Raw genomic sequence first — 16,165 nt, 5'->3', positions numbered from 1 at the left:
TGTAATGCTTTTACTATGAGCCTAATAACTAACAGGTAGGTAGTTGATGACTACTTGCCTGTTGTGCATGACCACAATCTCTGCTATTTCAAAAAATCTCTGCTAGTCACCAACCACTTCGGCTGGCCATTCAGCTGCTTCTCATCAACAAAGAAGCACTTTCAGGTTGCTCTGTCGAAGGGGCATGACTGCCAGCGTCATGCTGATTGACAACCAGCTTCATGCAGTTAGGTAGCTGGGAGCTGGCTGTCAATCAGTATGAAATCACCTGAAATCAACAGTCATGCCCCATCAACAGAGCAGAGAGAAAATGAAGCCTCTGCTGTGTCAATGTGATGTCAGCGAAGGTTGCTGAATCGCAGGCAGGAGCGGTCTCTGACTACTCTGTGGCCACACTGTCAGCAGAGATAGGTGACAGACACAACAGAGAGCTAGTTAGCAACTACCTGCCTTTTACTTCTTAGGCCCGTAACAGAAAAGAATTAAATTGTCCTTGATGAATTCTTTAACTAATATTCTATACTTTACTTGAAGAAAGCTGCAATAAATGTCACGCAGAAAGCTCAACATACCAAATCTGTTCCTGCTGAGTGATTAAGGATGTGCCCAGTAGGGACTAGCTATCCATATGCTCATGTAATGTACTAGCGTTACTAAATGTGTTACTAAAAGCAGTCAATCCTTTTTACTGTCAAGAGAGATCCAGTAAATTTGTATGTTTTCACTCCACATATTCCCTAAATTTATTCTTATATGTGAATGTGTCAGTTCTGTATAATAGTATATACAGTGGCATACAGTTTGGGCACTCCTGATCAAAATTACTGTTATTGTGAACAGTTAAGCAAGGTGAAGATGAACTGATTTCTAAAAAGGCTAAAGTTACAGATGGCACAGTTTCTTTGTATTTTAGGCAAAAAAATATATATTACCATTTTTTACATTTTAAAAATTATGAAAAGCAAAATGAGCAGATGCAAAAATTTGGACACTCCTGAAGATGTGTGCTCAGATAATTTTGACCAATGTTTCAGACCTCATATAGTCAGGGTTATGATTTGCTCACTATCATAGTTAGGAAAGGCCATGTGATGCAAATTTGCAAATTTTATAAAAACCCTCTAACCTTATGCTAAAAAACAGCAGCCATGGGTTCTTCTAAGCAACTGCCTAGCACTCTGAAAATGAAAATGTTGGAGACCCACAGAGCAGGAGTAGGCTATAAGAAGATAGCAAAGCATTTTCAAGTTGCTCTTTCCTCATTTCAAAATGCAATTAGGAAATGGCTGTTTACATGAACAGTGGAGGTCAAGATAAGGTCTGGAGGACCAAGCAAAATTTCAGTGAGAGCTGCTTGTAGGATTGCTAAAGAGGCAAATCAGAACCCCTGCTTGACTGCAAAAGACCTTCAGAAAAGTTTAGCACACTATGGAGTTGTGATACATTGTTCTACTGTTCAGATACACCTTCATAAATATGGCCTTCATGTAAGAGTCATCGGAAGAAAACCTCTCCTGCGTCCTCACCATGAAGTTCAGTGTCAGAAGTATGCAGAAGAACATTTACAGCTTGATGCATTTTGGAAACAAATCCTATGGACCGATGAAGTTAAAATAAAATTATTTTGGACAATGATCAAAGGTACCGTATGTGTGAAGAAAAAAGAACATCTCACCAACCATTAAGCATGGGGGTGGATCAACCATGCTTTGGGGTTGTGTTGCAGCCAATGACACAGGGAATATTTTACTAATAGAGGGATAAATGGATTCAATGAAATTTCAACAAATTCTTGATGCAAACATAACATCATCTGTAAAAAAGCTGAATTTGAAAAGAGGACAGCTTCTACAAATGGATAATGATCCTAAGCACATGTCAAAATCCCTCAAACAAGAATTGAAAGACTCTTGTCTTGATACAAAAAGCTGTGATACTTTCAAAAAAGGGTGCTACTAGGTACTAACCTTGCAAGGTGCTATACTTTTTTTTTTTTACCTAAAATACAAAGGAAATGTGTGATCTTTAACTTTAGCTCTTTTAGGGATCATTTCAATTTCAACTTGCTTAACTGTTCACAATAACAGTAATTTTGACCAGGGGTGCCAAATCTTTTACATGCCACTGTAAATTCATTACTAATATCTGTAAGATGTTTAAATGCCATTGAGGATAATGCTTACAGGTCTCTTTGGAGCAGACTGAATTTATGTATTTTTTTAATACCGCTAGTTTTCTCTGATTTTTGGCACACAGAGTATGGTTTAAGGGGAACTTTTCAGATTCCTCAACACTTTAAAACTACCCCCTTTTAACTTTATCTCTTTATTCATGCCAAATCTTTTACATGCCACTGTAAATTCATTACTAATATCTGTAAGATGTTTAAATGCCATTGAGGATAATGCTTACAGGTCTCTTTAGAGCAGACTGAATTTATGTATTTTTTTAATACCGCTAGTTTTCTCTGATTTTTGGCACACAGAGTATGGTTTAAGGGGAACTTTTCAGATTCCTCAACACTTTAAAACTACCCCCTTTTAACTTTATCTCTTTATTCATGTATTTCTGGATAGTGTATATTTTTTGACTCTTCATTTTTGAGAAAAATCATGTTATACGGTGAAACTCGCTGTATGCTAATGAACAAGTGAACTCATTGAGACCGGTCCTGGTTCTATAGCTGCAATCATGCCCCCAATATGTGATTGTCCCTGCACTACCACGTCTTTACATCTTGCACTTTTCCCAACATCCTTCTTCCTCTGTCACAACTCCAGGGTGCAGTGGGTTTGCTGAAGCATTTACTTTAGATCTGCAGGCTTTTAGCAGAACAGTCACAGGGGAAGAGAGATTCCCATATCTCCCAAACTTTCTGAATTCAGTGGGACAGCCTCAAAGTTGGGGAACCATCCCACTGTCCCAGGAGGTGGTGGGTATGTGCCAACTTTAACTTCATGTGTATCCACAAAACACAGATACAATCATTTAAAATGGTGGAGCAAGGAACCAACAGATCCATAAATACAGTCAAATCTGATGGTGGAGCAAGGGGATATAATGTTCATGATACACTATTCTGTCTATGTTGAGCATGACCATTGATAAAGTGACCTGAGGAGTTTGCATTACCTAAAGGGCTTGGTAGGTTTAGGCACTTGACTTTTAGCAGAAACAAGAAACACAGAAGCACCAAAGAAGATGTGATAGGCAATGGTGATTCTTGTGTGGGTATATCATACTTTGTGGGGGGAACAATAGGAGCCATTATTGTGTGTGGGAAGCTGTGTGAACATCATACTGTGTGTGAGGGAAACTTTGCGGGGCATCATACTGTGTGAGGGAAACTGTGAGATCGTCATACTGTGTTTAGGGAACAGAGTGGGGGTATTATACTCTGTGTGAGGGGGACTGTGGAGGCATTGTGCTATCATTCTATTATTATTATTATTATTATTATTATTATAGAATTATTCTAATTATTATTATTTATTTACATAGCACCATTGATTCCATGGTGCTGTACATAAGAATTCTATATGTGGGGGGACTGAAGGAACATCATATACTGTATGTGCTGGTAACTAGGGGAGCATCGTACTGTGTGGGAGTGGCATCATACTATGTTTGTGTTGAGTTAATGTCTGGGAATCATGCTGTGTTCAGTAGGACTGAGAAGGCATCATACTGTGTGAGGAGACTGTGAAAGCATTGTAAGGTGTTATGAAGACTTTGGAGTCATCATACTCTTGGGGGGACTGTGGGGGCATCACACTCTGTGTGTGAGGGACTGTCATGTCACCATTCTATGTGAGGGAGGACAGTGAGGCATCAAATTGTAAAGGGGGACTGACTGCAGGAAGCATCATACTGTGTTCTGGGGACTTTTGGGGGCGTCATACTTTATTACGGTACTGTGGAGGCATCATACAGTGTGTAGGTGAATGGTTTGGGCATTATACTGTGTGTGTGAATGTTCAGTGGGTCATTATACTGTATGTGTGGGGTAATTTATGGGCATTATGCTGTTTTGGAGAATGTATTCTGGTGGTATCATGCTGTGTGAGTTGGACGATGTGGGCTTCATTCTGTGTATTCAGGACTGTGGGGAGCATCGTGCTATGTATGGAAAATTACTTTGGAGTATCATACTGTGTGTTAGGTACCAGGAAAGTGGTACTGTGTAGAAACACAAATGTTTCTCCTTAGATTAAATATTTTTGTTTGGGTTTATATAAAAGATTGGGCAAGGTTAGGGACGAGGGATAGCACTAAATAGAAATAGTTGTGTGTGTAATACTATAGGTCCCTTTTTCCTGTCTTTCAAGCAGTATAGATGCTGGGTGGATCACAAGCTGTGAAGACACCAGCAGTGTAAAGACTGTCAATCATGTCTAGGGGACATGACTGCAGCTACTGAACCTGGTCTAGTGTTAGTGAGTAAACAGACTAATCTTCACTGGACTAATCCTGGTTCATTAGCATACAGCGAGGTGCTCTATATTAGTTGATTTTGCTGAAATATGTGCAGTTGCATAAAATAACCACATTCCTAACTAAGTAAAAACCACAAAAAGAGGACTAAAAATCCTTCAAAAATTCAAGAATTAATACAGCACAAAGGGACAGCAGTGCATATCTGTCCAGGTCTCAGAACTAGTTCACTCTCAGGATACCGCAAACCCATGTAATAAAGATGGCGGCAATACAGGTGCAAAATACTGATGAGGCAACCACTCACAACCTGCCAACTCATGGAGGGGGTGATTGCTTCTTAGTATTAGATTGCACAAAAGAGGCTTGTATAGGGCACTGTTCAGGCAGGCTGATCTAATAGTATGGGAGTCACTAATACGCTGCATCCCATGAGAACAGATGCCCAAGTTTACAAGCCCAAAAATGCTGGGCCTCATGGCCCGTATGTAAGCTTGCAATCCAATGTCAAGGGTCCTCACATTTGTGAGTCCTAACGCTAAACTTCATAGAAAAACCACAAAAAGAGGACTGAAAATCCTTCAAAAATTCAAAAAATGTATGCAGCACAAAAGGACTGCAGTGTTTACCTGTCCAGGTCTCAGAACAAGTCCACTCTCTGGATTCAGCAAACCGATGTAATAAAGATGTTGGCAACAGAGGTGTAAAATACTGATGAGGCAACCACTCACAACCTGCCAACTCATGGAGGGGGTGATTGCTTAGTATACAATTGCACAAAGAGGCTTCTATAGGGTGCTGGCCACACACAAGTAATACACAGTGTCTGGCTTACAACCTATTAGTGATACTCCTTTTAACCCCTTCCCGACCCATGACGCCACGTAGGCATCATGAAAGTCGGTGCCAATCCGACCCATGACGCCTATGTGGCGTCATGGAAAGATCGCGTCCCTGCAGATCGGGTGAAAGGGTTAACTCCCATTTCACCCGATCTGCAGGGACAGGGGGAGTGGTAGTTTAGCCCAGGGGGGGTGGCTTCACCCCCCCGTGGCTACGATCGCTCTGATTGGCTGTTGAAAGTGAAACTGCCAATCAGAGCGATTTGTAATATTTCACCTATTATAACTGGTGAAATATTACAATCCAGCCATGGCCGATGCTGCAATATCATCGGCCATGGCTGGAAACACTAATGTGCCCCCACCCCACCGATCGCCCCCCCAGCCCTCCGATCTGTCCGGTACACTGCTCCGGCTCCCCTCCGTCCTGTGCTCCGCTCCCCCCGTTCTCTTGTCCGCTCCCCCCGTGCTCCAATCACCCTCCCTGTGCTCCAATCACCCCCCCTGCACTCCGATCCACCCCCCCGTGCTCCGTTCCACCCCCGTGCTCCGTTCCACCACCCCCGTGCTCCGTTCCACCACCCCCGTGCTCCGTTCCACCCCTCCCGTGCTCCGTTCCACCCCCCCATGCTCCGATCCCCCCCGTGCTCCCCCCCACCCCATCATACTTACCGATCCTGCCGGGGTCCGTCCATCTTCTCCCTGGGCGCCGCCATCTTCCAAAATGGCGGGCGCATGCGCAGTGCGCCCGCCGAATCTGCCGGCCGGCAGATTCGTTTCAAAGTGCATTTTGATCACTGAGATATAATCTATCTCAGTGATCAAAATAAAAAAAATAATAAATGCCCCCCCCCCCCCTTGTCACCCCCATAGGTAGGGACAATAAAAAAATAAAGAATTTTTTTTTTCCACTAATGTTAGAATAGGATTAGGGTTAGGGTAGGGTTAGGGTTAGGGGTAGGGTTAGGGTTAGGGTTAGGGCTAGGGTTAGGGCTAGGGTTAGGGCTAGGGTTAGGGCTCGGGTTAGGGTTAGGGTTTCGGTATGTGCACACGTATTCTGGTCCTCTATGGATTTTTCCGCTGCGGATTTGATAAATCCGCAGTGCTAAACCGCTGCGGATTTATGGCGGATTTACCGCGTTTTTTCTGCGCATTTCACTGTGGTTTTACAACTGCGATTTTCTATTTGAGCAGTTGTAAAACCGCTGCGGAATCCGCAGAAAGAAGTGACATGCTGCGGAATGTAAACCGCTGCGTTTCCGTGCAGTTTTTACGCAGCATGTGTACAGCGATTTTTGTTTCCCATAGGTTTACATTGAACTGCAAACTCATGTGAAACTGCTGCAGATCCGCAGTGTTTTCCGCAGCGTGTGCACATACCTTTAGAATTAGGCTATGTGCACACGGTGCGGATTTGGCTGCGGATCCGCAGCGGATTGGCCAGTGCGGATTCGCAGCAGTGTTCCATCAGGTTTACAGTACCATGTAAACCTATGGAAAACCAAATCCGCTGTGCCCATGGTGCGGAAAATACCGCGCGGAAACGCTGCGTTGTATTTTCCGCAGCATGTCAATTCTTTGTGCGGATTCCACAGCGTTTTACACCTGTTCCTCAATAGGAATCCGCAGGTGAAATCCGCACAAAAAACGCTGGAAATCCGCGGAAAATCCGCAGGTAAAACGCAGTGCCTTTTGCCCGTGGATTTTTCAAAAATGATGCTGAAAAATCTCACACGAATCCGCAACGTGGGCACATAGCCTTAGGGTTAGGGTTGGAATTAGGGTTGTGGTTAGGGGTGTGATTAGGGTTATGTCTACAGTTGGGATTAGAGTTAGGGGTGTGTTGGGGTTAGTGTTGGAGGTAGAATTGAGGGGTTACCACTGTTTAGGCACATCAGGGGTCTCCAAACGCAACATGGCGCCACCATTGATTCCAGCCAATCTCGTATTCAAAAAGTCAAATGGTGCTCCCTCACTTCCGAGCCCCGACGTGCGCCCAAACAGTGGTTTACCCCCACATATGGGGTACCAGCATACTCAGGATAAACTGCGCAACAATTACTGGGGTCCAATTTCTCCTGTTACCCTTGTGAAAATAAAAAAATGCTTGCTAAAACATCATTTTTGAGGAAAGAAAAATGATTTTTTATTTTCACGGCTCTGCGTTGTAAACGTCTGTGAAGCACTTGGGGGATCAAAGTGCTCACCACATATCTAGATAAGTTCCTTGGGGGGTTTAGTTTCTAAAATGGGGTCACTTGTGGAGGGTTTCTACTGTTTAGGCACACCAGGGGCTCTGCAAACGCAATGTGACGCCCGCAGACCATTCCATCAAAGTCTGCATTTCAAAAGTCACTACTTCCCTTCTGAGCCCCGACGTGTGCCCAAACAGTGGTTTACCTCCACACATGGGGTATCACCGTACTCAGGAGAAACTGGACAACAACTTTTGGGGTCCAATTTCTCCTGTTACCCTTGGGAAAATTAAAAAATTCTGGGCTAAAAAATTATTTTTGAGGAAAGAAAACGTATTTATTATTTTCACGGCTCTGCATTATAAACTTCTGTGAAGCACTTGGGGGTTCAAAGTGCTCACCACACATCTGGATAAGTTCCTTTCGGGGTCTAGTTTCCAAAATGGGGTCACTTGTGGGGGGTTTCTACTGTTAAGCCACATCAGGGGCTCTGCAAACGCAACGTGACAACCACAGAGCATTCCATCAAAGTCTGCATTTCAAAACGTCACTACTTCACTTCCGAGCCCCGGCATGTGCCCAAACAGTGGTTTACCCCCATATATGGGGTATCAGCGTACTCAGGAGAAACTGGACAACAACTTTTGTGGTCAAATTTCTCCTGTTACCCTTGGGAAAATAAAAAATTGCAGGCTAAAAGATCATTTTTGAGAAAATATATATTTTTTTTATTTTCATGGCTCTGCGTTATAAACTTCTGTGAAGCACTTGGGGGTTCAAAGTCCTCACCACACATCTAGATTAGTTCCTTTGGGGGTCTAGTTTCCAAAATGGGGTCATTTCTGGGGGATCTCCAATGTTTAGGCACACAGGGGCTCTCCAAACGTGACATGGTGTCCGCTAATGATTGGAGCTAATTTTCCATTTAAAAAGCCAAATGGCGTGCCTTCCCTTCCGAGCCCTGCCGTGCGCCAAAACAGTGGTTTACCCCCACATATGGGGTATCAGCGTACTCAGGACAAACTGGACAACAACATTTGGGGTCCAATTTCTCCTATTACCCTTGGCAAAATGGAAAATTCCAGGCTAAAATTCATTTTTGAGGAAAGAAAAATTATTTTTTATTTTCATGGCTCTGCGTTATAAACTTCTGTGAAGCACCTGGGGGTTTAAAATGCTCAATATGCATCTAGATAAGTTCCTTGGGGGGTCTAGTTTCCAAAATGGGGTCACTTTTGGGGGAGCTCCAATGTTTAGGCACACAGGGGCTCTCCAAACGCGACATGGTGTCCGCTAACAATTGGAGCTAATTTTCCATTCAAAAAGTCAAAAGGCGCGCCTTCCCTTCCGAGCCCTGCCGAGTGCCCAAACAGTGGTTTACCCCCACATATGAGGTATCGGCGAACTCGGGAGAAATTGCCCAACAAATTTTATGATCCATTTTATCCTATTGCCCATGTGAAAATGAAAAAATTGAGGCGAAAATAATTTTTTTGTGAAAAAAAGTACTTTTTCATTTTTACAGATCAATTTGTGAAGCACCTGAGGGTTTAAAATGCTCACTAGGCATCTAGATAAGTTCCTTGGGGGGTCTAGTTTCCAAAATGGGGTCACTTGTGGGGGAGCGCCAATGTTTAGACACACAGGGGCTCTCCAAACGCGACATGGTGTCCGCTAACGATGGAGATAATTTTTCATTCAAAAAGTCAAATGGCGCTCCTTCCCTTCCGAGCCTTACCATGTGCCCAAACAGTGGTTTACCCCCACATATGAGGTATCAGCGTACTCAGGACAAATTGGACAACAACTTTTGTGGTTCAGTTTCTCCTTTTACCTTTGGGAAAATAAAAAAATTGTTGCTAAAAGATCATTTTTGTGACTAAAAAGTTAGATGTTCATTTTTTCCTTCCATGTTGCTTCTGCTGCTGTGAAGCACCTGAAGGGTTAATAAACTTCTTGAATGTGGTTTTGAGTACCTTAAGGGGTGCAGTTTTTAGAATGGTGTCACTTTTGGGTATTTTCAGCCATATAGACCCCTCAAACTGACTTCAAATGTGAGGTGGTCCCTAAAAAAATGGTTTTGTAAATTTCGTTGTAAAAATGAGAAATCGCTGGTCAAATTTTAACCCTTATAACTTCCTAGCAAAAAAAAATGTTGTTTCCAAAATTGTGCTGATGTAAAGTAGACGTGTGGGAAATGTTATTTATTAACTATTTTGTGTCACATAACTCTCTGGTTTAACAGAATAAAAATTCAAAATGTGAAAATTGCAAAATTTTCGCCAAATTTCCGTTTTTATCACAAATAAACGCAGAATTTATTGACCTAAATTTACCACTATAATGAAGCCCAATATGTCACGAAAAAACAGTCTCAGAACCGCTAGGATTCGTTGAAGCGTTCCTGAGTTATTACCTCATAAAGAGACACTGGTCAGAATTGCAAAAAACGGCAAGGTCTTTAAGGTCAAAATAGGCTGGGTCATGAAGGGGTTAAGGGTATGTGAGTATTGAGATTTGTTAGAAGTTTTTAGAGGAGAAACTGAGTGGAAACTCTCCAAATCCTCCTCAAAAACCTGGCTATTCTGCTCAGTTTCCACTCCGAAAACTTATCAAAAAGACTCCATGTGCACTAATTCTAATGTGGAAGTCTTAAAGTTAGCAAGAAGAGGGAAAATGTAAAATATAGATTAGGAATTGATCACATGCCCCTTTTACATAAAAAAGGAAAAATAATAAAACATGATGTAAACGTTCAAAATTGAAAATCATCCAGAAGACATTAACCTTATTTTCCTATTAATATTACGTGCCCCATTTCTTGATGCAAATTGTTGAATGGCCATTTATTATTGCACTCAAATTTACTTTTTTGCTGTTATGTGGCTATAGAAAACCTGTGTGACTTAGAAAAACTTTTAATTTATGGGAGATTTGGATTTCATTTGCCCATGTGTAATGTTTCCTAAATCCTCACGATTGCTCTAAAGTCTAAATGATACACATTTGCCACAAGGTGTCAGTAGTAAGACATTAAAAATGTGATGTGAAGAGCATTTCGATTTGCTGTATTCCAGGATGCAGTCCATGTCTTCACTTCATGGGTGCATTTACACATTCATGTGAATTTCGCTGTGCTGCCTGGTTTTTCATCAGACGGCCTACAGACCCATTGAGTTGTATCCCATTCTGGTCCTCAATATCAGGGCAGAATACAACATGCTCTAATTTTCACAGATCTCATTCTTGGCTCCATCATTTTCCCAAAGTGTGAATGGATCTGATGTAGTGACATATTCTCAGACTCACAGGCACCAGCTGAATGGTGGATCAGGGATAATTTGGATCTACCATTCTATCTATCAGTATCACTAGATGGTGGCCCGATTTTAACACATCGGGTATTCTAGAATATGCATGCCCACGTAGTATATTGCACAGCCCACGTAGTATATTGTCCAGCCACGTAGTATATTGCCCAGCCACGTAGTATACAGCACAGAGCCACGTAGTATATTGCCAAGACACGTAGTATATTGCCCAGCCACGTAGCATATTGCCCAGTGACGTTGTATATTGCGCAGCCACGTAGTATATTGGCCAGTTAAGTAGTATATTGCCCAGTCACGTAGTATATTGCACAGTGACGTAGTATATTGCCCAGTGACATAGTATATCGTGCAGCCACGTAGTGTATTGCCCAGTTAAATAGCATATTGCCCAGTCACGTAGTATATTGCCCAGTGACGTAGTATATTGCACAGCGACGTAGTATACAGCACAGAGCCACATAGTATATTGCCCACTCATGTAGTATATTGCCCAGTGACGTAGTATATTGCTGAGTGATGTAGTATACAGCACAGAGCCACGTAGTATATTGCACAGCGAAGTAGTATACAGCACAGAGCCACGTAGTAAATTGGCCAGTCACGTAGTACCGTATATTGCCCAGCTACGTAGTATATTGCCCAGCCAGGTTTGTCACAGGTGAAAAAATAAAAAATAAACATATACTCAACTTTCCGAAGGCCCCTTGTAGTCTACGGCAGCTTGCAGTCCCAGGGTTCGTATCAGAGCTCAGGACCTGTGATGACGTCACGGTCACATGACCGTGACATCATGGCAGGTCTTTCTAGCGCAGGCACGCAGGGCCTGTGATGACGTTGCGGTCACATGACCGTGACTTCATAGCAGGTCCTTGTCGCGCAGGCGCGCAGGGTCTGTGATGACGTTGCGGTCACATGACCATGACGTTATGGCAGGTCCTTCTCCCATACCATCTTTGCCACCGGAAACTGCAGCGGAAGATGGCAGCCGGCGGGAGCGACTACGGAGGGTGAGTATAGCAGGTTTATTTTTTTTAAATTATTTTTAACATTACATTTTTTACTATTGATGCCGCATAGGCAGCGTCAATAGTAAAAAGTTGGGGACACACAGGGATAATAGCGGCGGTAACGGAGTGCGTTACCCATGGCATAATGCAGTCCATTACCACCGGCATTAACCCTGTGTTAGCGGTGACCGGAGGGGAGTATGCGGGCGACAGGCACTGACTGTGGGGAGTAAGGAGCGGCCATTTTCTTCCAGACTGTGCCCATCGCTGATTGGTCGCGGCAGCCATGACAGGCAGCTGGCGAGACCAATCAGCAAATGAATAACCGTGACAGAAGGACAGACAGACTGAAGTGACCATTAGACAATTATATAGTAGATTGTCCTGAGCATGTGGATGCTTCTTAAATTTTGATGACAAGCGGATGGGTGGGCCAGGTGAAGGGCTTATGGGCCCCATAGCGGACGCGCGGTCTGCTGTTATGAGTGGTACGCCCAGGGTTTTGCAATACACATTCAAGATATGGTTATGTTATACGTGTCCATTTGTGGCCTCCCAGTAGTTGTGATGTGAATTGCAGCCTCTAAAAGGTTTCACTGTCATGGCACAATATTGTATTGAATTTATTTTTTTAACAAAATTTAAGAAAAAGTCTGGCAATGCATGACCATAATTAAACAAATAAGGCAGTCTTCAAACAGCGCACTCAGACAGCTAAACAGTCTCTGAATGTAATCATGTAGTCTCTTTAAAATACTAATTGTGCTGAAAGGAAGATTACAATCATACTGTACAAGAACTGAAAATATCATCCAAGGAAATGAAAATGCATTTCATAGAATTCTGCAGCAGAATTGTATAAGTGAAGCTCAGATTTTCTATCTCTATAACCTAGGATTCACAGGCATAGCATTTCCAATAAGAATTTATTATTTATTATGCTCACTTATATAGCGCTATCTTATTGTGCAGCACTTTACATAGATTATCATCACTGTCCCCATTGAGGTTGACAGTCTAGATTGCCTATCAGTATGCCTTTGGATTGTGGGAGGAAACCGGAGAACCTGGAGGAAACCCACGGGGAGAACATGCAAAGTCCTTGCAGATATGGTGGAATTTGAACCCATAGCTGCAAATGAACAGTGCTAACCACTAAGCCACCATGCTGACATTAATTATCTTGCGTGTATTGCCTGTAGCACTGCTATAGAAAATACCCATGTGTGTTGTCAGCTCAAGTGTGGTGGATTCTATCCTATTATCGATGTGAATATTTTTCTGCCCAATGATGACAGAAGTATTGTAGGAGTGATACCTTTATTGGCTAACCAGAAAATCCTGTTATTGACAAAGTCATGAAAGAGGGTAACATTAAGCTCTGATTTATCGAAGCAATTCCAAAAATATTCTGGTGTAAATCACTTTGAAAAGTAGTAAATCGTGGAGTTCTCCATGCTAGTTTTGCCCAGCTTCACCCAAATGGGTGGTGCTGGGGAGGTACAGGGGTGTGACACCAAAGCTCATCTGATTCATGATGAGCTGTGCTATTCCTTACACCAGAAATCTTACTCCAGTCCCTGACTAGAGTAAAATGTTTGGAGACAACAGTTCTCAGACATTCTGGATTTATTAAGAGGCATGCAAACATCACCTGTCTTGATGAATCCAGGCTTATAAAATGTCATCATGTTTTCTGAATTCTAAATATTCATATTCTAAATATGTAAAATATGTAATGCAATATCAGTACCTTGCAAGCAAAGATTTCATATTTGTGTATTTGTGTAGTCATGCTAAGAATGTTAGACTGATACCCAGCTCCGCCGTTCCATGTGTGCACAGCTCTATTTTCCCATAAATGTATAGGCCTTAAGTAAATCTTAGATTTATAGCTCTAAGATTAGTTATGTTAGTGGAAAAATCATTCATTAAACCATTATCAAGGATATATGGTCTAGAGAATTACACAAAGGTTGCCATTTTCATTGTCCCTCCACTGTGATGCATTTCTCTACTGTAAAATTAGAACATATTTGTCTGTTCCTGTTGGGCATAGGAACGCTCCACATGTGCACAAACCTGCAGTTCCGAAGTACAATATTCCTGGATATTTTTGCATTAACATCTAGAACATTAATCAGTATTAACAGTATGAAAAAGTATGAAACTCAACCAGATGCTGCCGCGTCCTCAGAAGTCCAAATCCATTAAATTAGGTCTCCAAACACCTGCTGGTGCTGGGCCTGGAAAGGAACGGAAATTATACCGGATAATAGCATGCCGGCAAGTGGATACAAGGCAGTTAGACTATCCATCATATACAGACTTCTGAAAATCTCTGGAGAAAGAACAGAGAGATTTAATTCCACGTAGATATGTAATCCCTGTTTCAGAGTCTTACTCTTTTGGTTCCCTTGAATAATATAATAGTAAATTCAGAACTACCTGGTACTGCAGTAAAAAGATTAAGAACCATTAATCATGTGACCTGCTATGGAGGTCTCATACAGAAGGCTAGAATGTGACCATTCTTCCATTTATTTACTTGTTTTATTGTATGAGAGAGCAGCTATGTCATGAAATGTCTGGTTTCAAACCATGAATAATCTAATAAGGTAATAGAGCTATTACAATATATGTTTTCAGTGGAGTTGTCCTTGCACTATTCACTTTCCTTGGGGAATATGCAGATGGAGCATAGATGAATTTGCCAATGAACTATTTTTATGAACACTGTGATTACTTATGTTGTGTATATGTAGTTCTATAGAGGAGCACAGACCAATCATATACATAAATCCCATTGAACACCTGTGGAGAGATCTTAAAATTGCTGTTGGTAGAAGGCACCATTCAAATGTAAGACACCTGGAAAAGTTTACAAAAGAAGAGTGGTCCAAAATTCCCGTTGAGAGGTGTAAGAAGATTGTTGATGGTTATAGGAAGCGATTGATTGCAGTTATTTATTCCAAACAATTTCAATAGTGTCAACACTTTGGCCATGACTCTATGTACAATATATATATTTATATTCCATATATTAACCCCTTCCCGACCTTTGACGCCACGTAGGCGTCATGAAAGTCGGTGCCAATCCGACCCATGACGCCTATGTGGCGTCATGGAAAGATCGCATCCCTGCAGATCGGGTGAAAGGGTTAACTCCCATTTCACCCGATCTGCAGGGACAGGAGGAGTGGTAGTTTAGCCCAGGGGGGGTGGCTTCACCCCCTCATGGCTACGATCGCTCTGATTGGCTGTTGAAAGTGAAACTGCCAATCAGAGCGATTTGTAATATTTCACCTATTATAACGGGTGAAATATTACAATCCAGCCATGGCTGATGCTGCAATATCATCGGCCATGGCTGGAAATACTAATGTGCCCCCACCCCACCGATCGCCCCCCCAGCCCCCCGATCTGTCCGGTACACTGCTCCGGCTCCCCTCTGTCCTGTGCTCCGCTCCCCCCCGTGCTCTTGTCCGCTCCCCCCGTGCTTCAATCACCCCCCCGTGCTCCGATCACCCCCCCTGCACTCCGATTCACCCCCTCCATGCTCCGTTCCACCCCCCATGCTCCGTTCCACCCCCCCGTGCTCCGTTCTACCCCCCCCCGTGCTCCGATTCACCCCCCCATGCTCCGATTCCCCCCTCGTGCTCCCCCCCACCCTATCATACTTACCGATCCTGCCGGGGTCCGTCCGTCTTCTCCCCGGGCGCCGCCATCTTCCAAAATGGCGGGCGCATGCGCAGTGCGCCCGCCGAATCAGTGCATTTTGATCACTGAGATATAATCTATCTCAGTGATCAAAATAAAAAAAATAATAAATGACCCCCCCTTTGTCACCCCCATAGGTAGGGACAATAAAAAAAATATATATTTTTTTTTCCACTAATGTTAGAATAGGGTTAGGGTTAGGGGTAGGGTTAGGGGTAGGGTTAGGGTTAGGGTTAGGGGTAGGGTTAGGGTTAGGGATAGGGTTAGGGGTAGGGTTAGGGTTAGGGGTAGGGTTAGGGGTAGGGTTAGGGCTAGGGTTAGGTGTAGGGTTAGGGCTAGGGTTAGGGTTAGGGCTAGGGTTAGGGCTAGGGTTAGGGCTAGGGTTAGGGGTAGGGTTAGGGTTTCGGTATGTGCACACGTATTCTGGTCCTCTGCGGATTTTTCCGCTGCGGATTTGATAAATCCGCAGTGCAAAACCGCTGCGGATTTATGGCGGATTTACCGCGTTTTTTCTGCGCATTTCACTGCGGTTTTACAACTGCGATTTTCTATTTGAGCAGTTGTAAAACCGCTGCGGAATCCGCACAAAGAAGTGACATGCTGTGGAATGTAAACCGCTGCGTTTCCGTGCAGTT

The 16,165-nt window shown here is 43.1% G+C and overlaps 1 protein-coding gene across 4 annotated transcripts in view; it reads left to right on the top strand.

Annotated features, from left to right (window-relative positions):
- The window catches only part of CACNA2D1 (calcium voltage-gated channel auxiliary subunit alpha2delta 1), a 1,366,870-nt gene that overhangs the window by 1,049,001 nt on the left and 301,704 nt on the right, over positions 1-16,165 (top strand). The window lies entirely within an intron of this gene.

Source organism: Ranitomeya imitator, chromosome 4 (assembly GCF_032444005.1).
Source record: "Ranitomeya imitator isolate aRanImi1 chromosome 4, aRanImi1.pri, whole genome shotgun sequence".
Taxonomy (NCBI): Eukaryota; Metazoa; Chordata; class Amphibia; order Anura; family Dendrobatidae; genus Ranitomeya; species Ranitomeya imitator.
Note: the sequence above shows the minus strand (reverse complement) of the source record. Positions and strands in the feature narration are given on the sequence as shown.